This window comes from Phyllostomus discolor, chromosome 6, assembly GCF_004126475.2.
Source record: "Phyllostomus discolor isolate MPI-MPIP mPhyDis1 chromosome 6, mPhyDis1.pri.v3, whole genome shotgun sequence".
Taxonomy (NCBI): domain Eukaryota; kingdom Metazoa; phylum Chordata; class Mammalia; order Chiroptera; family Phyllostomidae; genus Phyllostomus; species Phyllostomus discolor.
Genome location: NC_040908.2, coordinates 117683589 through 117709025, shown reverse-complemented (window position 1 = coordinate 117709025; position 25437 = coordinate 117683589). Strand labels below are relative to the sequence as shown.

Sequence of the window (25437 nt, the reverse complement as noted above, 5' to 3'; positions counted from 1 at the left end):
TCCAGAACAAAGCACAAAGCCACACTGAAGAACTAGTCTAATGAGGAAACCATTGCAATTACTTCTTATCATCAGATGCTACTGCCACGTGGGGGCCAATAATTCATCCTCTGAGCAACAGCCACTAGCACCAAGACCATGTCACTGCCAGAGACTCAGCCTTGAGGGCGATGCTGTTAGTTCCCCATCACTTTCTCTCTCACGTCAGTAAGTCCTGAATCCAAGTGTGGTGTAGGCACGTGGTGTTAGTGAAACGCAGGTCACTGTCTGTGCCCTAGAAGCAGGGAAGTTTGAGAAGCAAGTATCTAAATTTTCATCTCTTTTGGGGGATAGCATCTTTGCTCCCATAAATTGGGGTACTCAAAATGCTGTGCAGTAAAGACAAATGATGACTATTTATTTACCTCTTACTTCTACATTTTATTCCCATACATAAATTATTTTTTTAAATATTCCATGCTAACATGTTGTCACTAACCCTAACAAAGTAAAAATGCTCTCACCTAAAAAACGGGACAACCTAACGTCTTATCGGTTACAATCGGGGTGTCCTTTTCCAGCCCGAGGGCCACATATGGCCCAGGATGGCTATGGATGCAGCCCAACTCAAAGTCAAAAATTTACTTAAAACCTTTTTTTCTGTTCATCAGTTTTTGTTAGTGTTTGTGTATTTAATGTGTGGCCCAAGACAATTCTTCTTCTGCCAGTGTGGCCCAGAGATGCCAAAAGGTTGGCACCCCTGACATCATCCCGGCACTCACTTCTGAGGAATTTATCTCCTATTTTTTGAGTGCTTTTAGTCCCAGACACTACTCTAGGCCTGCAGGCCTTTGTGCACGCTGCTACCTCTGCCGGGAACAGCCTTTTTGTCTCCACTATCCCCCTCTTCGGGCATCATCTCCTCCCACTTGCCGTCTCTGATACAGTCCTGCCCTAAGGCCCGAGTAGGTCCTCCTCTTTTAGGACCTTACAGCACCTCCCAAAAACTCATCACTTTAATATCACAGGTGTCTTATATCTCCAGCCAAACTATAGGTCCCCTTGGTTAGGGAATGTTTCAGTCATTTCTGTTCCCCTCAGGACCTAATCAAAGCCTAGGACATAGAAGGTTCCCAGCAATTAAATACACCAAATCCAAACATATCTAAAAATAAAAACATCACATATCTCTTGGCATCTAATTCAGGCACCCAATTTTCTGCCTTGCTCTGATCCCTTTTATAAGCCAGGATATATGCTTGTTTCCTAGGCTGCCTTAAATATCTCCCTTCAATATTCTAAATGCTACAGCAGCACAAGTGGCTTTTTTTTAAAAAAAGTGATTATAAGTTCTTTATAAATCCAGAAGTAGTTTGAAGGTCTACTGTGTCATCAAAGCAGCAGACCATTTTAATAAGCCTATCCCCATTTTAAGGACTCCTAGATTCAAAACACTTTACATGCAGAATTTTTTTATTAATTTCCCTATCTTTCTTGCCACTGAAATATTTCTTCTTACTTTAATTAAGCTTAAACTCTAACTGTGATGTTTCACTGAGCCAGCCAAATTTTAGAAGAAAAGTACCTTCTATAAGGTATGACGATCCCCAACATTTATGTAGTGCTTTACAATTAACAAAGCACAGTCACACCTATTCCCAATTTAATTCTTACACACAGTCCGGTGAGGTTTCTCCTCACAAAGCTCAGGCCCAAAGCCATCTCTCCTGGACCGCTGCCACACCAGTGCCACCACCTGCCCTCGGCCCAACGTGCACACAAGTGCTGTGGCTCTTCCCATCTGCATAGATCATCTACGACCCACAGCGACATGTGAGCAGCCTAAGGAAAGGGCCCAGGCCAAGCACATGTATAGCAAAGTAAATGTCCGATAGCTCTGCTGAATAAACAACGTTAGGTCAAACAGTTAGATTTTTGTTTTAATCAAGTAGAAACTGGGATGAGTTTCCCAAACTTATAGCTAATGCTATCAATCATCAGGGTATTCTTGACTTTCCCGAATGGACCCTTACTACACTGCCCTCTCCTGGGACTGGTCAGGGTACAAAGGAATCCTGACTGGAACTCAGAAGTCCTGGTGCTCAGACTTAACTTCTCCGAGCATGTTCCCTCCGAGCATCTTCCCACAGTGAAGATTACATAAGATCATGTGAGTGAAAGTGGCTGGAGAAGTGTCAAATGAGATACTAAGCTAGACACAATGCTTTGGTTGATGGTTACCACTGTCAGTGACAAAGTCAAAACCAGAGTCTTTCCTGGGAGAATCAAATTTATCCTAACAGCTCTAAAAACAAATATCAGCTTTATTATCCTCGGTTTACGGCTGAGAATAAAAATGAGGCACAGAGAGCTCGACACTTGCCAAAACCTGAAAACCTAGTAAATATCAGAGCTGGAAGCAGAATTCAGGCCCATTACATCCTACAGATCTTCCCATATTGCTTCTCCAACATAAAACAAAAGAAGGACTTCAATCACCACTAGACCGGCGGAGTGGTGCTCACCTCCCCTTGAGAACCCTCCGCGGTCTCTCCGGCCGCATCACACTACGCCCAGCCCTGTGTGAGCACCGTCTGACTGCCGTCCCTGGGACGCCACACCTCAGTGGGATGCGCCAAAAACTGCATGTAGAGATAGGAGAATGTTCTGACCTCAATTTCAAAATCATTTTAACTAGACTAAAAATTTGAGAGGAAAAGCAAAAGTGAACAATCCATTTTTTACCATTCGTTGCTATGATTACGAAAGACGGAAAAGAGCCTACACTTTGAAATGAGACAGTTCAAACTTAGGGCAGAAAAGAAAACCTGGACAAAGGCCCGGGGGAGGGGATAAGCAGGACAAGAGAGGACCAAAATGTGGCTATGGCTGGAGCAACGTTGGTAGTGAGACCAAAGAAAAGACTGTCTCCGGTCCTTTTCTTCCTTCCCAGATATCCGCACATACTGCAAGGAACCTAACCTCTGATGCTGCTTTTCTCCGTACAGCACCTGGAAGATAGATTCATAAATTACTGAGAAGGTCTAAAAACCCTCCTTTGCTGATCCTTCGGCCTAAATGCTTCTCCAGAGACAGAGTAAGTGGCAGACAGGCTGCCCGAAGTCTCACTGTCATCACACTGCCCTTCACACAGTATGAGGCAAGTTTTCTGGTAAAGGGAAGTAGCTGCCCTTATTTCCTGCTTTAAATACCCCTATATCTATAGCCAAGAATTTTTTTATTTGGGATGAGAATGTAGGGAAAATCTTTAAGGAACTATTTGGAGTGTGAATATATAATTTTCTCAGAAACAGCTCTGGCATAAGGCAGGCATCTGATTCAGCAGTGCCATGGTCCAACTCCTTTCCTATAGTCCAAGCCTCTTAAACCTGCCTCAGCAGGGCCTGTGAAAAGACTTCAAATAAGAACAACTTATTTGACTCAAAACCCAGAGCTCATTCCCTCCGCAGACAGTTCCATCAGCCTCCCCTGAGTGTGTACCAGACGCAGTGTCGTATGTTGTGGGTTGGGTGCATTGAAGGAACAGCTAATGAATGAATCAGGGGCTACAGATAAACGGTAATCATGAAAGCAGGAGGAGTAAAGTGAGCACTCCATCAGAAGTAAGAAAAAAAGGATTAATTCTAACTATGAAGGTCAGAGAGGCTTCACCAGGTGAGCTCCTCCTCTACAAGATCCCCTCCTCACAGTACTCAGACCCTGATTTGGCCAGTTGGAGCTCCGCCCACATTGGCTTCATGTGCAAAGTATGCAACTGGACCTCTATCTCATACCATATAAAAAGAAGTAACTCAAAACACACCCTAGAGCTAAGTCTACAAGACCCTTAGAAGAAAATATAGTTATCAGTACTCATGATCTTGGATGATTAGTCAGTGGTTTCTTATGTATGGCACCAAAAGCACAAAAAGCAAAAGAAAAAACTAAATACAATAAATTATCTACATCTAAATTAAATATTTTTGTGCTGTAAGCAGGAGCAACAAGAAAGTGAAAGGGCAATTCACAGAATAGGAGAAAATATCTATAAATCATATATCTGATGAGGTCACTGTATCCAGAATATATATCACACTTTTGTCTGTGTAAGTTCATTCTTTCTTGGGGGGGAGGGGGTAAAAAGACAAATAACTCCCACCACCCCCAGTCCCCAGAAAAGGAAGAACTTATAGACACAGACAAAAGCATGGTAATTGTGGAAGGGAAAGGGGCATAGGTGGAGGTGGACAAGGGTATGGGTGGCGGGGGGGAAGGGTGATGGGAAAAAAGAAGGAAAGAAAAAGTGTGGGGAAAAAATGAATGAAGGGTCTGAATAGGCATCTGTCCAAAGATATACACATAGCTAATACGCACTTACAAAGATGTTCAACATCATTATTCATTAAGGAAATTCAAATCCAAATCACAATGAAATAGATTCCATTTCATACTCACTAGGATGTCTGCAATAAAAAATACAGATAACAATTATTGATGAGGATGTGGAAAAATTAGAACCTCTGGGACAATGTAAAGTGGTACAGTCAGTCCCTCTGGGAAAAAGTCTGGCAGTTCCTCAAAAAGTTAAAATGGACTTGTCATGTAATCCAACAATTCTACCCCTACATATATACCTAACATAAATGAAAATATACATCCACACAACAACTGTACATAATTGTTCACAGCAGCATCATTCATAACGGCAAAAAAAAAAAAAAAAAAAGAAAACAGCCCTGGCTGGTATGGCTTAGTGGATTGAGTGCTGGCCTGAAAACCAAAGGGTTGCTGGTTCTATTCCTAGTCAGGGCACATGCCTGGGATGCAGGCCAGGTTCCCAGTAGGGGGTGCTCAAGAAACAACCATAGATTATTGCTTCTCTCCCTTCCTTCCCCTCTCTAAAAATAAATCAAATCTTGTTTTTAATGAAAACAACCCAAATGTCCATCAACTGATGAATGGATAAATAAAATGTTGTATATCCATACAATGGAATATTATTGGGCAATAAGTACAATTCGTGGATAGAAATAAATAGAATTTCATACAATGGATTCTTATTCAGCAAAAATATATTACCAAATATTATTCAGCAATAAAAAGAAATGACACGTTACAACATTAATGAACCTTGAAAACACACTAAGTGAAAAAAACAAAAAGCACATACTGTAAGAGTCCATTTATATGAAATGTCCAAAATAAGCAAATCAAATCTACAAAGACACGAAATAGATTAATAGTTGCCTAGGGCTAGGATGATGAGGATAGGGGAGAATGGTGAGTGACTACTAATGGGCTTCTTTTAGGAGGACAAAATGTTATAAAACTAGATTGTAGTGACGACCTGTGAATATACTACAAAACAGAGAATTATACACTTTAAGTAGGAAAACTTTATGGTATGTAAATTATTATCTCAATAAAGCCACTGAACACACACATGATACTGCAGAGTGGCAGGAGCACCCAGTGGTCTCAGGAGTTAGACTGAGGTTCAAATCCTGGTTCTCCCATTCACTACCTGCATAACCATGACTTCTCACTGAGCCTTAATTATCTGTAAAGCCAGGAAAACAACAGCAATCCCCACTTTGCAGGATGGCTGGAAAATAAGATAAAAAAGCAGATATGAAAGTGCCCTGCACACAGCTGACTTCCTGAGACACTTATTTTCTCTCGATGGACATTTCTTGTCACTAATTTTACTGACCAAAACAAAGAGAGAAGGGCATTTTTCTCACCTAACTCAAGTAGGTTTGTGCCTTTTTCTCACAAGTTAAAAGGAAAATGAGCACACCCCAAAATTTGAAGAGTAAGAAAGCTCCAAAGTGTGTGACCCCGGGCACTCAATGTGCAATCCTGAATAAAGAAGGGGTGTAAGTAGGAACCCCAGTCGCCTTCTTCCCCCAGAACCCAAACTTACTTTCTGTTTCAATCTATGTACCCTGACCACAACCACATCACCGCTAAAAGAGGAAGCTGTTTTTCAGGAGGGATAACATGACTTCTAGTTGTGGGCTGGCGAGGAGAAGGGAATGGGGCCTCCCTGGCTCTCAGTAGACACTTACCATTCTGTGTTTGGAAGCCACTCCAGGGCATCACTGGCGGGCAACCAAAGATGGAGAGGAGAAAAGAACAGCTGTTTAATACTTCTGTTTGTAGAAGGAAAAACTGAGTGATTTGCCGAAGCCCACACAGCAAGATCATATAGTAGTCCCAATCCTACCTACAGGTACACGGCAAGGAGCACCACTCTTTGTACACAAAGAACTCTGGACCTGAGGACAGGAAAAACCATATCTAGGTCCCCAAATTGCTACCAAATTGCAGTCTAATAGTGAATAAATCAATCTCTCTGACTCTCGGCCCCCTTCCCATGTCCCTACGGATTCAGAAATTTCACCAATAAAAGCTGCTGCGCGCAAGGCACTGTGCTGAGATGTTGTGGTAAACAGACAGTCTGGTTGTACATGAGTCTACAATCGTGAAGCTTACAGTATAGAATACTGTAGAAGTCGGTCATTTTTAAAATAAGCCAATTGTAGTTAACCTGTGAAACACAGCTAGAGTTGGTCAGGAAGAAAACAGGTGGGAGGGTACATATGCGGAAGAAAAACTCACTAACGAACTTTAAATAACCAACCAGGAGGAGCTCCTCTCCACTCTCCCTCCGTCACAACCAGGGGCTCAGTTTCTCTTTGCCGCACATTGTTACCTGACTGCCTGCAGATGCCCAGGTTCTGCCCCTTTCTCTCTCTGAGTCTGTTTCTTTCAGGTATGAAATGGGGATACAGGTCTCCCCTGCTAACTGGGAGTAGAGCATTCCTATGAAACCTTTCCTTTCATCAACTGAAAGGGCATACAGCAAAGAAACAATTACCTCAGGACAGGCACATCTTGCTAACAGATTCACAAAGTAAATCGAGATAAAGCACAGATGTTCACAGACCCAGTTCAAAGTCACAATTGCTTGATGCAGGATGCTGAGCGTAGTCCTAGGGAAGGAGCCTGGCGAGGCCACTCTCCCTGCTTGGAGTGAGTGCACTGCCTCTTTAACAACGCTCTGAAAAAGAAATGCTGAATGCTTTTTCACTTTTTGTCGTTTTTCATAAAAGAAAATCCTCTTCAAATTTCTACCCATTAGCAAAAACAAGTGCTAATGTAGGTCTTCCATAAAAGCAAAGTGTGTAAAGCAAACTCAAAAAAGCGGGGGTACCCTTAATGCTGCCTACTTCACAGTAAGACAAAATAGGAAAAAGGACTCTGGAAACGAGTCTGTCCCCAGGGCTCAGTACAGGGTCAGGCACACTGCAGCTTCCCCAGCAGTAATAACACCTGCACCAACCTCACAGAGTGACTGTGAGGGTTGAAAGAGAGGACATACAGGCAAGGTATTCAGCAGAGTCCCTGACACATAACAATTCATAAAAACATTAGCTGCTATTAATTCATTTAACCTTTTTCTCTCAGTTTCCTCACCAGTAAAACAGGGACAGTAACAGTACCTAACTCACAGGATTATCTTGGAGATTAAATAAGCTAATATATTTTTTTAAAAATTAAATTTATTTATTTTTAGAGAGGGAAGAGAGGGAGAGAAAGAGAGAGAAACATCAGTGTGCGGTTGCTGGGGTTTATGGCCTGCAACCTAGGCATGTACCCTGACTGGGAATCGAACCTGTGACACTTTGGTTCGCAGCCCACGCTCAATCCACTGAGCTACACCAGCCAGGGCAAGCTAATATATTTAAAGGCTTGGAACAGTGTCTGCCTCATAGTAAGAGCTATATAAGTATGAAATTATGTTACATTATGTTATTATTTTTAAATTAATTTTAGTAGTTCCTACAAATTGCATGTATATAGACCACTGATTTTCTTTTTTTATAAAAAGTTTATTCATTTACTTTTAGGGAGAGAGGAAGGGAGGGAGAAAGAGAGGGAGAGAAACATCAATGTGACAGAGAAACATCAACTGGTTGCCTCTCACACACACCCCAACCGGGGACCAAGCCACAACCCAGGCATATGCCCTGACTGGGAATCGAACCATCAACCTAAGCCACACCAGTCAGGGCTAAACAACTGATTGGCAATCGGGGTCGATGTTGCCACCCAGGGGACAAAAATGTCTAGAGGCATTTTTTATTGTTGCGCCTGCGGATAAAGGTGGGGGCAGATGCTACTGGCATCTAGTGGGTAGAGGACAACAATGATGTTGCTAAGCATCCTACAAGGCACAGAACATCCTCATACCCCCCAAACAGAATTACACAATCCAAAACAGCAATAGTCCTAAGGGTAAGAACTCTAATATGGACTAAACAAATCAAATAGACATTCTCTTCCTCTGCCTCTGAACTCCTAAGAGTATTTCATTTCGATCTCTCTTCTAGACTTTATTAAACAAGTATAAAATTTAGACCTAAAACAGGTTTTAGAGCGCCTCTTTCTTTACCAAGGCCTAAAACCGGCAGGTAGTTTACAAAGGAACAGAGATTCGGTAGGAAAGTCAGAGCCGGAGCCCAGGTCTCCTGAATCGCAGACTGGTGCTACTCCACGACTAACTCAGATACCTTGCAAGCACTCTCTCTTTCCTGTCCCAACTCCCTTTTCCCCTCTCCCTCCTCCCTCCCCAGGTTTGGACACAGAATCCACTTCCTTTCTAGCATCATCAGAAGCCAGAGACAGGGCTGACCTTTCTCCCACATTCCCAGTTGCCTACCTTCTCAAGGACCTGCCCTCTGGAGTTCCAGCCTGGGCTTTGGACCAGAGGCCAAGAACTCTTCCTATTTACCTTGTCCAGGGCCCTTCCTTCCTTTTTTTTTTAATTTCATCTTTATTGCATTTTTTGCCATTACAATTTAGTCCCCTTACCCACCCCCCACCCGCCCCCAGCAATCACCACACTGTTGTCCATGCCCGTGGGTCCTTTTTCCCTTTTTCTCCATTCCTCCACCCTCAACCTCCCCACCCCCCTTACTGTCATCCTGCCCTCCTTCCATGAGTCTGTCTCTATTTTGCTTATTAGTTCAGTTTGTTCATTAGATTCCACATACGAGTGAAATCTTGCAGGGGCCAAACTGAGCGGCTCTGCCACTGCCCTCTTGCAATGTTAAGGCAAGCATTCTGCCTGAGACGACCTGCATTAATTTCCTCTTCTCTGGCCTCTGGGAGGGGCCAAGGCAAGCTGTAACAACTCCCGTTGGACTTTCTCCCCAGGAAGTGGTTTAGAAGAGAAAAAAGACGGTGGGTATGGTGATGAGAGAAATCATGGGAAAAGGATACACAGGAGAAAAAGACACTGAGGGCTTTCCCAGAGTGCTCAGACACACACCGGGCGTCTCGAACATGCCCTACGTCCAATTCTTACCAGTACTTCAAGGACAAATGCCTGCTTCTTCCAAGGAGCCTCCCATTACCACTGCAGCCCGTGAAAACACTATGCACATACTATTTATGTGCTGGCCACTATACCAACTTTGTTTCATTGAATCTTCACAACCTGAGGTAATTAGTAGACCCACTTTAGAGATAAAGAAAATGAGGATAAGAGAGGTTAAGTTACTTGCCTTACTGCCTTAGTCAGTAAGCAGAGCTGCAATTTATCCCCCAATCTTCAGACATCAGAAAACTAAACTCTTAACTACTTTACTAAACTGTTTCTTAAGAAAATTACACCCCTTTTTTGAGCCTATATTGCATTTACTGTCTGTATCATAGATTAAGCAATTAATTTCAGGCTGACTCATCTTAGTGACACGTGCATCTGATCTGCTCCAGACCCTGTGCTAGGCCCTGTGAATAAGAGATACAAGTAGCTGGCAGTCTCTTCCCTAACGCAGGTGTTCTCAAACTGTTCTGTCTACAACCTATGGTAGGAATAAAATTTATATGGAAACCCAGTGCACATGCATGCACACAAACACACAGACCACACATCTATAAATACAAAACTGAAACACGTTTCACAAAACAGTCCTCTATGTACAATGTATTCTGGTATTTTCTCTGATGTGTTCTATTTGACATGTTTTGTTAATTTTTCATTGATTTTGAGAGAGAGAGAGAGAGAGAGGAAAGGAGATAGAGGAACACCAATTTGTTGTTCCGCTCATTCATGCACTCATTGGTTGATTCTTGTGTGTGCCCTGACTGGGGACCAAACCCACGACCTTGATGTGTAGGGATGACACTCTAACCAACTGTGCTACCCGGCCAGGGTTATTTGACTTCTTTTAAATGCTAGTCCAACTTACTCTATTAAATCTAAAACCCATGGGTTATGACTTACAGAAAAGTATATATATGTACGTGTATATATAGATAGATAGATAGATAGATATAGATATACTGCCCTTAAGAGCTCCTAGGTTAAAGGTGGAAATAAGACATAAGTAACAATAAAAAATTATTACAGTAGGTAACATTTCAGGAACTCTTACTGCGTGTCTAGCACACTGATAAGCACTTTACATGAATTATTTGAAACCAAAATCCAACTCAGGTCTGCCTGTTTGATTCCAATGCCATATTCTTTTTACCACACCATACAAGTGGAAACCCCCCAAAAAACAGAATTTAGTTTTAAAAAATTGTGTATTTATTTGTACATGTTTAAACTTTAATCACCTTTACAGTACCGTACTCTCCATTTGATGCAATATACCTATCAAGACATTTTTCCACTGCTCAAAACAGTGTCTGAACTCATTGATTTTAATGCTTTTCAGTGCTTCTGCTGTTTTTTGTTTCACTTCTTCCACATCAGCAAAACATTTCCCTTTGAGGATTTTTTTTCATCGGGGAAACAAAAAAAAAAAACGTCGCTCAGGGCGAGATCGGGTGAATAGGGAGGGTGGGGCACTGCAGTCCTGCTGTTTTGGGTCAAAAACTGCTGAGCACTCAGTGCAATGCGGTCAGGTGAGCGCGTAAATCACCCCTCCTGAAATGGGCAGACGCACTGAGTCTTCAAAAAAAAATAAAATTCACTGAAGCCAAACACAGCTTCTCACAACAATGCCAGCTGGTACACTGCTACAGATGGGTTCCTAGAACACTCACCTGGCCAGGGAAGCTGTGCTCCTTTGAAGCAGCCAGCCCTTCAGGAGATAACTCCAGGCTTTGGGGGATGGCCCCCTGTACTGCCTGTGCAGCATGAGAAGTTCTATAATGAGGAACATTTCCATGAGGGATGGGGGTGGGGAAAGGGAAGGGCCAGAAAGTTTCACAAAAGTGAAGATTTCTGAGCTATGCCCTCAAACAGAAATTCTCGAGAATTTGGTGCCTGGGTTCCCATAGGCATGCTACAAATATCTGTGGATGGAACCCTTCACCTTCTCTTGTGTTGTTGTCAAACAGCATGATATTTTTAGATAAAACAGAGTGATATTTTTAAATGGAAATCTATGTAATTTTTAACTGATGCTGTCTCTTCTAATAGAAATCTCAAGGTGCACAGGCCATGTGGCACTTAATAAAAAAAGGTTTTAAGTGTGGTGACAGCTCCTTTGGAAGAGCTGTCTATAGAAAGACATCCAGGACTGGCCCCCAGGAGACCAGGGCCCTGAACCCAGTTCTGTCACAGAATTTCTGTGTCACTTGGGGCAGATGTCTTTAACAGTTACTCATCTATAAAATGATAAAACCACACAATATAATCAGCAAGTTTCTTTCTAGTAGTAAAATAATTTCTAATAATAGTAATCTCTACTGGTTCTAATAAATTCAGCAAGTTCATAAAAAAGAATAAATCATTTTAATAAAAACCACTCACCCACAAAGACATGAGGATGGATCTGAGGCTCTAGAGCGGAAATCCCGGGTCTGGCCTGCCCGGTCCCCTTAGCTGGATGTGGAAAGGAGGATACAAACCCACCGGCCTGACACACACCATTTCATCTGCCTGAGCCTGAGCTTCCTCACGTAAGAGGCCCGTGATTAGAAGCCATACAGGAGCAGATTTTAGTTTTAAGAGGCAACGTCAAAGCATGAAAATAACTGCCTCTAGCAGTAGAGAGCACTCTGTCATGGAAGTATGCAAGCAGATACTGGAGAAATAGTTGGCAGGAACTTTGCAAAAGAAATTCAATCATTGGGCAAAGGCTGTGCTTGATGCCCTTAAAGGGAACTTTCTGTCCCAAAATTCTGCAATTCTCTGTTCACACAACAACAAAAAGAATAGCTGTTAGCCGATTCTGGAGGGAGAAAAACATACCCAAGGAATTTTCTGATCTTTTCTGTTCTCCTTTCTTCCTTCTTCCTATACTTACATCCCAGCACTCGAGGTCATTCACTTCCAGAGACATTGTGCCTGCTACACTAGCCTGCTCTTTTCAGGACTCATTTTTAATTTATGTACAGGGAGGGAGAGGTTCAGTTGTCAAGGAAAGAACCACCAAGCACATCTGCAGGGGCCCAGCTCTATACCAGGTAGTCAGTCCTTCTCAGGACAGTAAGAAGTTACCAGATTGTCTTTAGCCAGCAGTATCCAAACGCAAGATGGCCACTGGTTTCTCTGGGCACACAGATGAACGGCCCTCAAAGCATCAAGTTCGGAACCTAGTATGGCTCGCTAGCCCAGGCCCAGCCACCAGACTGGTCTCAGACATCCTGCCATTGGAGAACCAGGCATTGTAAATGGAGCGCCTGCTGCCTCCACTGGATGACCTCGGGCCATTCACTTCTTCACTCTGAGCCTGAGCAATTCCAATGATAAAATAGTCCAAGTGTAAAATAAATATACAAGAAGATCTGTATCATTTCTTCTAGTATTAACTTCATTATATTTATTTAATATGAGATTTCATAGTTTAATTAGCATCTATCCTAAATTCTCAAAGATAGAAGTACAAAAATAATAACACACAAATACTTAGAACGTAGTAAGCATGCATTATGGGGCAGGTGCAGCACCACACATGCTCACCTCCTTCAATCTTCATGGCAAACCTATTTTACATATAAAGAAAGAAGCGAAAAGATTAAGAAACTTGCCCAGGTTCACACAGGCAAGTAAGAGAACTGGAACTGCACCCAGAGCTACTGATTCTCAGTCCAGTCCTCTTTCCACTAAACCATTCATCTCCAGGCTTCTATTCCAAAAAGAATATTTACCTGGAAAGTAAGAGAATAGAAAGCAGGGGAAAGATGGCTATAGATCAGATTCAATCAGCAGGCAAAGATCTGCCTTCTACAGCCAATGAGGGAATAACAAAAAGTGTTGCAGCCACCAAAAGACAAGAGCCCACCCAAGCTATCTGAAGCAAGATTCATCTGAATTCATCCCACCTCTACCCACTCCATTAGTTTAGCTTCCAAAAGACAGATGGCCTTGGGGTCCAATAACAGGCCAGGAAAAGTATGTTGACATCTAAATAATCCACTGGAAGCAGAGGCCCAGTCGGCAGACAAGCCCTCCTCACCTGCTACTTACTGATGTACCAGCCTCCTCTCCCAGGAACCCAGCTCCACAACTTCTGCCTCTCCAAGAAAAGCCTTTACCCCTCAATGTCTGGATCCTGATTCCTGAGAAAGCTACACCACTGAGAAGTGGGGGATGCAGCCCTCAGCAATAAATGTCCATCTCTCCCAACAGTGGGAAAAATAAGTCTAAGGAGGAAAGGGTGATGTAAAAGTCTAGTTTTCTTGGGAGACAAGTAGGTCCACCGACCTGCTGCTGGTGTCTAGACATGTAGAAAAGAGGGTGCTCTAGCGCTTCTTAGGCTACTGCTCGCCCAATGGCATCTGAAAAACCAACCTCTTTCTTTACACAGAGAAGTCCTTTGAGATCATTCAATCCAGTGGTTTCCAAGTTTTTAAAACATTTCAACCTCTTTTTTTCAATCAAATCTTACAGAAACACCAGTATTTTAAACATAAAAAGCAGACAGCTGTTCTGGCTGAAAGGGAGGTAGGGAAATTCCACTCTCTCAGCCTCTTCCCACCTCCCCTTCTCACCCCAGGAGCCTGTGAGGTTGCACTTCAAAACCCTAAGACCTACTTCAACACCTCCATTTATACTTAAGGAAAGCGGGGTCAAGAAGGAGAACATGACTTTGTCAAAATCACACAGCCGATTAGTGCGAAAGATAGAACTCAAATTCAAGATGTGCTTACTTAGAGTGAAGTCAGCTTCCCATCTCATCACACTACTGTGCTACTTTGAGATGATCACATGGAAATGAATGTGAAAGAGTTTTTAAAGCAGTAAGTGCTGAAGGCAGGTACAGTTCCTTCAACCAACTTTCTCTACAAGCGAAAGAATCAAAATGCTCAGACTTGCAAGGACAATTTCACCAGACAGCATCCAAACACAAAGAAATCCTCCCATGCCCCCAAACCCTCAGTGGCATGTCTCTGACTGTAAAAACAGACAGAAAGACTGACAGTAGACAAATGAGACATGGGAGGCTTCCGAAGGACTCCTGCTCCCTGTGTCCTGAGAAACCATCCCTTAAAGGCATAGGGGAATTCTGGACCAAGGAATAGAATCGGAACTGTATATTAAGGCCAGCTCCTTCATAAATGATGTGCATAGCCTGGACCTCAAACTTTCTCTACAACTGTGGTAGCCGGCCTCCAAGACAGCAGCCAGTGACCCCCGCCTCCTGGTGTTTGCACCCTTAAAGTATCCTTTCCCAGCTGGTAGAAAGGTCAGTCTGTGTAAGCAAAAGAATACAACAGAAGTAATGGCAGGTCATTTCTTAAATTAGACTATAAAAGACACTGCAGCTTCTCTTTTGGTCTCTTCTCTCTTGGGTCAGTCACTTAGGGGAAGCCAGCTGCCCTGCTGTGAGCTGCCCTATGGAGAGGCGGTGTCGCAAGGAATGGAAGACTTCAGTCAACAGCCAGCAAGAAACTGACGCTGACCAATAACCACCAGGTGAATGAACATAAAAGAGGATCCTTTGGGCCCAGGAGAAACTCCAGATGATCGTAGCCCTGGGCCCTAGGCAACGGCTTGACTTGTAGCCTCATTAGACACACTGAGCCAGAAGCACCCAGCCTGGCCATTCTAAGATTCCTAACCCTCAGAAACTGTGTGAGGTAATAAATGTTTATTTGTTTAAGCTACTGAGCTTTGCAGGCAACTTATTTATGCAGCAACAGAAAATGAATACAACTACAAAACTAAGGTTTCCTGGGTTTACATCAGAAAGCCCATTATGAAACGAAAAGTCCAGCTGAAACAAAACCCAAAGTCTCAAAGGTTGGGGATTTCCCTCAAACAATAACTGTCTCTGTAACTTATTCATAAGGTGACTAGTTGCAAGTCACTTCATCTCTGTGAGCTGGGCTTTTCTTGTTGAATATGCAAGGGCATTTTCCTTGCAGGTTATTGTGAGGATTAAATGAGAACAGTTTGTAAAAGCGTCTTTAAAATAATACGGAACTATACAAATTAAAGTTGTTATAATAAAGACTCTGGAAGGTACCCGACCAAGCCCACTCCCAACAGCCACCAAAAGCAGATGGCTCTGCTCAGTGAGTCCAGTGCAAAGGCCTCTCCTGCACTACTGATCTACTGAAGGACCCCCCCCATCGCAGCCCCTCATAAAAACAATCAGCAACAACTGCCAGTGCTTGAAATACCAGGCATAGAGCTAAGTGCTTTCACATTATTTTCTCATTTAATACTTCACTTAACACATAGGGAAACTGAAACTTAGAGAGGCTAAAATAATTTGGTTGGTAATGGAGCCAGGATTGAACTTCATATCCATGCAATTCCAAAGATCATGCTCTTGCCACTAAACCAATATGCTGGTTCCCTGCATCAAGGAGCCTGAGAGTACCCAACACAGAAGGCACTGAGGCACAACTGAACAGGAAGAACTGAAAAAAAAATGAAAGAAAAAAGAAAAAGGAAGAAAAAAATCACCTTTCAAGTTAATGGGGATATAAAAAGATTCCGGAGATGTGGACTGTGAACCTACCTAGGACACCGAGCAGCTGTACCTTGGGCACGTTATCTGTCAGTGGGGTGATGGGGGGAGGGAGGGACCACTTTCACATGTATATAGTGCTTTGGCATCTACAAAGCATTCTGAAGCACCTGTGAATATTTGATTTTCACAGCAACCCTAGAAGGTAGATTTAATTATCTCCAATCTATAAATGAGAAAACTAAGACTCGCTGACTTGCTCATGATTATTAAACACCTGATACATGCTAGAGATAATATACCTAGATTTCTGTATTCTCAGAGATACCTGAGACTCAAAAGATTTAGGAGATGCCCAAATGTCAGAGCAAGGACAAAAATTCAGTTTCCTCCTTATTGCCCTAACCCAGTGAGCTACAACCAGGTGTTGGAGAGCTTTTAAAAGCACTGATGGCGCTGGCTGGTGTGACTAAGTTGATTAGAGCATCATCCCACAGCAGAAGGGTTGCGGGTTATATCCCTGGTCCAGGAGCGTATGGGAGGCAACTGATCAATGCTTCTCCCTTACATCAATGCTCCTCTCTCTCCCTTCCTCTCTCTCTAAAAGCAATGGAAAAGTGTCCTTGGACAAGTATAAAAAAACATAATAATAAACAACACCAATGCCTGGGTTCTATATCTGCCCCTACCCTTAAAATTTAATTTACTTGATCCAGGGTGAGACCTGGGTATCAACATATTTTTAAGCTTTCTAGGAGTGACCCAGCTTGAGAACTGCTGCCTAACCCCCAGAGCCACGGATTAAGAAATGTTATGACGTATCCTCATTTTCTAATGTGAAATTCTCCGTCATCTACATTTTGTAAACTCATCATATTTACAAAGCAAAATAGCTTCTATTATTATAAATGACTCTATAAGTTAAATAATTTAATTTCCGTTACCCAAGAATAAATTGTTAGGCACCATGCAATCAACATTTAATGGTCAAGACAGGACAGTGTGGCGTGCGGCAATAACACTGCTTACAGCAGAGGAGATGCCGTCCATGACAGCTTACTGTGAACAAAACCAACTAGGAAAAATACTGAAGTAATCTCTTTTCTCTAAGTGTCCCTGCTTGGGGAATCTCAGAGCTCCTTAGTCCCATGAATTTATCTGGAGTGCCCTCTTAAGGGTTTGAATACTTCAAAGACTTACCTCACAACACCTCCACTTTCTCTGCTAATTTAAATCTTACTTGACCAAGTTCTTTCCCTAGCCATCAAGCCCACTGTTATGGGTTTGAATTGTGTCTCCCCACCCATCCCCCACCCCTACCCCCCAAAAAGACAAAAGTCCTAACCCCTGCATCTCATGACTTTATTTGGAAATAGTTTTTCAGAGGCAATCAAGTTAAAATGAGGTCCACGTTTAATTTCATGGGTAGGGGTCATTAGGGTGAGCCCTAATCCAGTATGATGGGTGTCCTTCTAAGAAGGGGAAATTTTGACACAAGAGACAAACACAGAGCAAAGGCCGTGAAAAGACACAGGGAGGAGATGTCCATCAATAAGCCAAGGAACACCGGAAGCTACCCGAAGCTAGGGGAGCGGCCTGGAACAGATCTCTCCCTTGTGCCTTCAGAGGGAGCGTGGCGACGCTGCACCCTGCTTTCAGACTTCTGGCCTCCAGAACTGCGAGTCTGTAATATTCTGTGGTCCTAAGCCAACCTGTTTATGGTACTCCTTTATAGCAGCCCTAGGAAACTAACCATCCACCTTTCTTTTAACTCTTCAAGTTTGCACCATTTATTTGGTGGAACTGTTCTATTTTTTAGCATATACATCTTACATTCCTAATTAAATCAGAGTTTTTCAAGGACATAAATACCATCTTATACTTATTTTGTGTCATCGACTACTCTTAGGGAAAGACTGATCTCTCAGAAAAAGCATCCAGGAAACATTTGTTCACTTGATCACCTCCTGGAAAATGTTCAAAAACTACTATTGTTGTTTTAGAATTTGATAACCCAAAAATCACTTTTCCTATTTCTATAATTCTGTCACATTGGAGTTAGCTATTTAAAAATCAACACTCTTCTTCATGAGTTTTTTATACAGATAATACCACACACTCTCCAATACCCATAAAAAAAAAATTTCACAAAACCACAGATTCACGGACTGTCAGGGACTGGGAGAGAGCTTATAGACCATCCAGTGCAATCCTGAAATAATATCTTCTGTGATCCACATAATATGATTTTTCTCTCTTTTACAGTAAATGCCACATTTGCCCTTGTCATATTAGTTATTGATTTAAGGGCTCCTTCTCACCACCCCACCCCTCACTAGGCTAGAAACACATCAAAGGTTGAGGCTCTCATTCATCCCCACAGCTTATCAAAATTCATAGTACATACTCAATCAACAGTTCCACAAGTGTTATTTTCTCTGCCTTTGCCACTAGTCTATGAGCTTCTCCAAGAGAGGAACTGGTTGTTACTCATCTTTGTATATTTAGGGTCTAACATAGTATGTAGCATATAATAAATACAATAATGTTTGTTGTCCACACAATAAGTGTTTTACTCATTATCTCTGTGTCAGGCTATTCTGTCCTGTGCTTACTAAAAAGTTCAGACCCCCAACAATTAAAAAAAAAAACAAAAAACAAAAAAAAACAGAAAGAAGCAAAGTCAAAATAGAGCCAATTTTTAGTCCAAAAGGAAAAATACATTGGACAGATACTTCAGGAGAATTAAACGTTAAGGTACCTTAAATAGGTTAAAGACCCTGTGGCTGCTTGGGATGACAGAAAATGAAGATACCAAACCATTCTCTCTGAAATTCTCTCAGATAGCTCTCAAACAGGCAGACACTCTTTTCTACTTAACTGACATACACTGTGAACAGTATCCAAACCTCAAACCAAGAATGACAGTCTGGCCAAGTATCTTGCTGCTCCATGTCCCCACTAACATAAAGAGAAGTCCAAGCCAGCATCAGAAAAACACTAACTCAGACTTCAGAGAACTTTTCCATTCCCAGCGGACTCCAAAGACTTCCTAAAGAATGAGTCCTCAAGGTTGTGTTGAAGCCCAGAAAAAGGGCAGAGCAACTGTAAAACACACCAACACATATGCAAACTGGTGAACTCCTGCTCATTCTTCCACACTCACACGTCACCTCCTCTGAGAAGTCTTTATTGCCTCTTTCATTATCGCCTCTTCTCCTCCCTTCCCCATTCTTGCTTTACATAATATTTTGTGCAACCTTCTATTATATGTTCATCACTGAATATTATAATAATCCTACCGTCCCTCTCTCCTGCTGGAGCAGACAATAATCATAACTGCTAAGAGCAAAAAGCGGCCCCTTCCCATGCTAAGACCTTGGGTACCCTGGCTTCTCTTGACACAAGAGGAAAAGAAAAAAGAGTAAAATGTTTTCAAATAGCTGCCTACTTACCATGTATCACCTAAGAGCCACGGACTTCTCACTGTGATTGATTCCTCTTTCTTTTCAAGTACCAGGCTCTGGTCAGTATGGCAGGCAGCTACACACAGACTTCGGAACACCCAATCCTGTTTGTTTGCGTCCTGGGCCTTAGTCATCTCGAACAAGGGACTGGAAGTTAGCATTAAAGGACCAGTGCTCTTCCAGATTTAGAAAAATCTCAGACTCCTTAGAATGGTAAGGATAGAAGAAACTTAGAAGGCACCCAGGCCAACCTCCTTATTTTCCAGAGGGGGAAACTGAGGCCCAAAAACGGGAAAGGATTTGGTCAAGGTCTCCTAAATACAAATGTGTATTTTGATTGCTAGTTCATTACAATTTATGACATATATTTTTCCTTTAAAAAAAATTAAGGTTTCAATCTCAAAAATGAGGTTTTGGGAGGTAATTTGTCTAAGGTCATATACCTAGTAGACAATGAAGCCAAAATTTGAACCCAGGACATCTCTTGGGAAGGTCTATCCTCTCATTTACTCTCATGATGAAGTTCTTGCAACCTCAGATATAAATGCAACTTTACTTTTTGTTCCTTTAACTTCCTTTGAACTTTGCTTGTAGTTAAATTTGGCAGATTAAAAACATATTCACCTATGTTCTCGTTCAAAATCACACAAAAATGACAGTAAAGATATAAAAACGGTATAAACCTCAACGAGAATGAGGAAGGGAACATCAGATGAGAGGCTTCAATATATTTGTCGAAGCCCTGGCTGGCGTAGCTCAGTGGATTGAGCGCAGGCTGGGAACCAAAGTGTCCCAGGTTCGATTCCCAGCCAGGGTACATTCCTGGGTTGCAGGCCATAACCCCCAGCAACCTCACATTGATGTTTCTCGCTCTCTCTCTCTATCTCTATCTCCCTCCCTTCCCTCTCTAAAAATAAATAAATAAAATATTAAAAAATATATATATATATATTTGTCGACTATAGACAGTTATGGAGGATTTGTGACTTAAAAAAGGCGGGGCATAAAAGAAGCTGTAACCTAGAGCCTTGCATGGCCCCTGGGCGGCAGAGATGTGTGGTGCCTGGACAGCAGGATCACATCCCCTGGACAGAACCACTGGATTAAAACACATAAAGGAATAGGCCTAGGAAGTAGAAATCATTTGCCCAAAATGATATAGGGCCAACAAGAGCTCAGATCCTGGTCTTCTAATTTTTGTTACCTTTCTAGAACACATTCGCTGTTAGTTAACTTGAGAGAGAATACAGGATGGCACTATAACCCACGTCACAAAAAGAAGGAGGCAAAGTTGTTTCCCAAGTTCTACATTCTGGCCTCCTTTACCGACTCCCAAAAAAAGTCCTTTGTGTTTAGGCCCTCTCTGATGAGAGCTTAGGCTGTTCAAACAGCTGGGGTAAGAACCCCATTTCCAGCTATCTGTTTCTGCAGCTCTGAAAAAGTAGGTTACCAGCACCTGACAAAAATATGACAAAACTTGGAAGTGAAAAATTTCAGAAGCACTAACACTATTTCAGGTCAAAGCTGAGCTCATCCACCTTGCCCGTGATGGTGTGAGAGAAGCAGCTTTTCATTCCTTTTTAGAACAGAACATGCCTAAAGGTAGGTGTTGTTACATCTGGTAACCAGCTAACACAGATTCATTTTTAAGTGCCAAATTATAGGACTGCCTACAGTACCAATTAAGACAATAATGACTCTAGGGCCATTTCTTAATACACAACAATTATGCGAGTGCCACAATTATTCATACCCTATTACCATTGGAATTCTTGCCCATTGCTGAATTAAACACATCTTAATTTGTGTTTCCCTGAAGTGCAAAGAAAGAATAGTGAATTAAGAGTCAGAATAGTTTCAATACAGTTCAAGCTTTGGAGTCAGCAAACAGGTTTGAACCCCAGTTCCTCGAGTCACCAGCTATGAGATCATAAATATACCACTTAATCACTTTGGGTCTCAATTACTTTATATGTAAAATGGGCATAATACCTACACGGGAGACCTGTTTAAGGATTAAATGAGAGTATCTGTAAGGCAACTTACACAGAAGCATTTTGGTGAGGCATTCACCAAACATTAGTTTTCCCTTTTATTCATCACCCGGTATAAGCCAGGTACTTCCAACCTTGGAAGGGCTAATTGTTTTGATGAAGTGTTTAGGGAAGGGCAGGATAGATGAATAAATAATTACAATATAATACGGTAGAAACAAAACAAGTACAGTACAATAAATGCTTTCATAGTCATTGGAACAAAGTATCATATAAACACTGAAAAGGGATAATAATTTTGTCTGGAACTGAAGGAGGGCATCAGGGAAGGTATCAGGGACAGAGATACTCAACTGGGCCTTGAAGGTTGTTGAGTAGAAGCACAGCAAGCAAATGAAAACATCTTAAACAAACAAACAAACAAAAAAACAATGAGAAACAAGTTAAGGAGACATGAAAGAGACTGCATGGCTTATTTAGGCAACAGTGAGAAAACTGGGAAGTGAGTGGGTTACACAGCACCAGAAGATTAGCATAAAGAAGAACCCTCCCCCAGGAATTTTTTGTGCAGAGAAAAGTGATATGAGAGGCAAAGAGAGGTAATCATCTGAGAAACTTTTGAAGAAAAGATTTACTAAAGAAGAATAGAAATAAAATCACCACTGTGGTTATAAAAATTGTATATGGAGAAGAGCTTGAATTTATTTTGTATGAGCCAAGGCTCTGTCTTAGGAAGGTCAATGGCAATTAAAGAGTGACCCCAAAATGGCCCATGGATATTAATCATACACAGAACGGGGTGTTTGTAATTTAAAAGAAAATCTCCCTTCTGTAAGTAGTGAAATTAGCTCTGAGAGCTCAAGGAAGAACTTATCTACTGGCTACAGAACTCAGGCTTTCTCTTCCTCTTTGGGGACAGAACTTGACGGGCTTTTGGTACAACCAGGTTTGAGGAAGGTGCCTTTGCCACTTCCTGAGGCCTTACACAATTCAATTCAACCTCAAAGGGAGCACTCGCCACAGAGAAACAGGCCTGAAAAAGAAACCTAAACTAAAGCAGTGGACTTTAAAGGAAACCAGGCAGTGGGGCTTCTGGTTTCCTTTAAAGAAAAGGGGGAGGGAACGGACTGCTAAACATCAGAGGCATCAATTATCTGTGAGCGCATTAACAGAGGAAATAAGCAATGGAACAGTGACAAGGCCCAAATCTACCTAAATGGTGGATTTGTCAGGAACCACAAGGTCATCCAGTCCAGTACCTCACTGTACAGAGAGACCGAAGCCCAGAGAAGGGCTAAGGCAGGTAGGGCTAGGCCTAAAAACAACATAACAGTTTACACTTTAGGCATTCTCTTTTACTTGTATTATCTCAGTTTTCCTCAAAATACCACAGTGAACAAGGTGTTATTTTTCCAATGAACTTCTAGAGTAAATACATCCTTTTTGACCATATGGGTTATTAAACAATTCACCTTCAGAACAATCCCAAAATTTGTATGCAATCACAAAAGACCCCAAATAGCCAAAGCAATCTTAAGAAAAAAAGTATAGCCCTGGCTAGTGTGGCTCAGTGAACTGAGTGCCAGCCTGCGAACCAAAGCATTGCTGGTTCAATTCCCAGTCTAGGGCACATGCCTGGGTTGCAGGCCAGGTCCCCAGTAAGGGACATGCAGAGGCAACCATACACTGATGTTTCTCTCCTCTCTCCCCCTCTCTTCCCCTCTCTAAAAACAAATAAATAAAACTCTTAAAAAAAAGAACAAAGAATAAAGCTTAAGGCATCATGCTCTCTGATTTCAAACTGTTTACAAAGCTAAAACAATCCAAACAGTATGGTATTGGCATAAACCAGACACACAGATCAAAGGAACAGAATAGAGAGCCCAGAAATAAACCCGTACATATATGGTAAATTAATTTATGACAAAGGAGCCAAGAACATACAATGAGAAAAGGACAGTCTCTTCAACAAGTGGTGTTGGGAAAAACGAGACAGCCACATGCAAAAGAATGAAATTAAACTACTACCTTATACAATACACATAATTAACTCAAAATAAATTAAAGACTTGAATGTAAGACCTAAAACTATAAAACTCCTAGAAGAAAACATAGGTGGCAAGCACCCTAACATTGACCTTGGCAATAATTTTTGGGATCTGACTCCAAAAGCAAAGCCAACAAAAATTAAAGTAAACAATTAGTTTGGGACTGCAGCAAACTAACAAGCTTCTGCACAGCAAGCAAAATCATCAACAAACTGAAAAGGCAACCCACTCAATGAAAAAAAAAGTGCAAATCATATATCTTATAAAGGGTTAATATCCAAAATATATAAAGAATTCATGAAATTCAACAGCAAAGAAACAAACACTCCAATTAAACAATGAGCAGAGAATCTGAACAGACTTTAAAAAAAAAACAAAAAACAACATATATGACTAACAAGTACATGAAAAGATATTCAACATTACCAATCATCAGGGAAATGCAAATTAAAACACCCCATCAAAATGGCTAATATTGAAAATATAAGAAATAAGTGTTACAAAGATGTACAAAAGGTAACTTTTGTGCACTGTTGAGAAAAATGTAAATTTGTTCAACCACTATGGAAAACAGTATGGATGTTTCTCAAAAAATTAAAAATGGAACTGCCTTATGACCCAGCAATTTCACTTCTGAGTATTTATGTGAAGAAAATGAAAACACTAATTTGCAGCTATATATGTTCATTGGAGCATTATTTACAAAAGCCAAGATATGGAAACAACCTAAGTGTCCATCAATGAATAAATGGATAAAGAAAATGTGTGTGGGGGGTGTTTGTGTATATATATGATATATTTATGTATACATATCTTATATACATATATGTGCATAAGGTATACATTTTATATACTTTATATATAATAATAAAATACTATTCAGCCATAAAAAGAATGAAATCTTTCAACATTTGTAACCATGGGTGGACCTTGAGGGCTTTATGCTAAGCAAAGTAAGTCAGACAGAGAAAAACCAATACTACATGATCTCACTTACATGTGGACTCTGAAAAAACAAACCAACAAAAACAATCTCACAGGTACAGAGAACAGACTGGTGGTTGCAGGAGCCAGGGCAGGGTAGATAAAATATAAAATCAAAAGGTTCAAACTTTCAGTTATAAAATAAGTAATGAGGATGAAATGTGTATCATGGTGACAATAGTTACTAATATTTATAGTTAATAGTTAGCATATTTGAAAGTTGCTATGAGAGTATATCTTAAAAGCCTTCAGTACAAAAAAAAAGTATAACTATATATAGAGATGAATGTTAACTAGACTTACTGTGATCATTTTGCAATACATACAAATATCAAGTCATTATGTTATATAGCTAAAACCAATGTAATGTTATATGTCAATTATACCTCAAGCTTTTAAAAGAAAAAGCAATTCTCCTTGAGGACTAGGATTCTCCTAAACAAATAACATAAACTAGTAAACAGTTTCTCAATACCTCATCTCAACTGCCCTCCTCTCTGAGTCTATGACTATCCAACATATTAAATGTTCAATAAAAATTATTTTATTTCAGTTTCTGTGCTGAGAGTAGGAAACACAAATTTGAATCAGACAAGACCCTGGCTTCAAGGAACTCCCATTCTGGTAAAGTACACAAACATGGTAATCAGTGATTATCTTTGTCATACAGACCTGGGTTCAAATCCTGAAGTTACACTTAGCTAGCTAAGGCAAGTCATTTACTTGATCTAAACTCCTTATACCATATCTGTGAAACTGAGAGCAACATCATCATCCTAACTCATACAGTGACTTGTTACCATTTGGTGAGATAATGTATTTAAAACACCCAGAAGAATGTCTGACCCATAGTATTGATATGTATGACTAGTATGTATTTACTGAATTAATGACTTATCTGAGAGTATTCTTTTGGGCAGGAGGAAGAGGAGAGAACCTATCCAATATCATGCTTTCCCTGGAACCTCTGAGGAAATGTTGTTCGCCTAGCCATGCAGATTTCATGTTCCCCGACTATTGTGCCTAGAACCACAAACCCTGTGCCAGTGTTAAAAACCAGGAAGAGGAACCGGGC

The 25437-nt window shown here is 41.3% G+C and overlaps 1 protein-coding gene across 2 annotated transcripts in view; it reads right to left on the bottom strand.

Moving 5' to 3' along the window:
• Positions 1-25437, bottom strand: part of PAK1 (p21 (RAC1) activated kinase 1) — a 142896-nt gene that overhangs the window by 89931 nt on the left and 27528 nt on the right. The window contains exon 1 of one of the 2 annotated variants that reach the window (XM_036028765.1): positions 19325-19702. The exons of the other annotated variant lie outside the window; for it this stretch is intronic. The gene's annotated coding sequence lies outside the window, so the exon portion shown is untranslated. Of the gene's footprint in view, positions 1-19324; positions 19703-25437 lie in introns of those variants that run through there. 2 annotated transcript variants of the gene reach the window in all.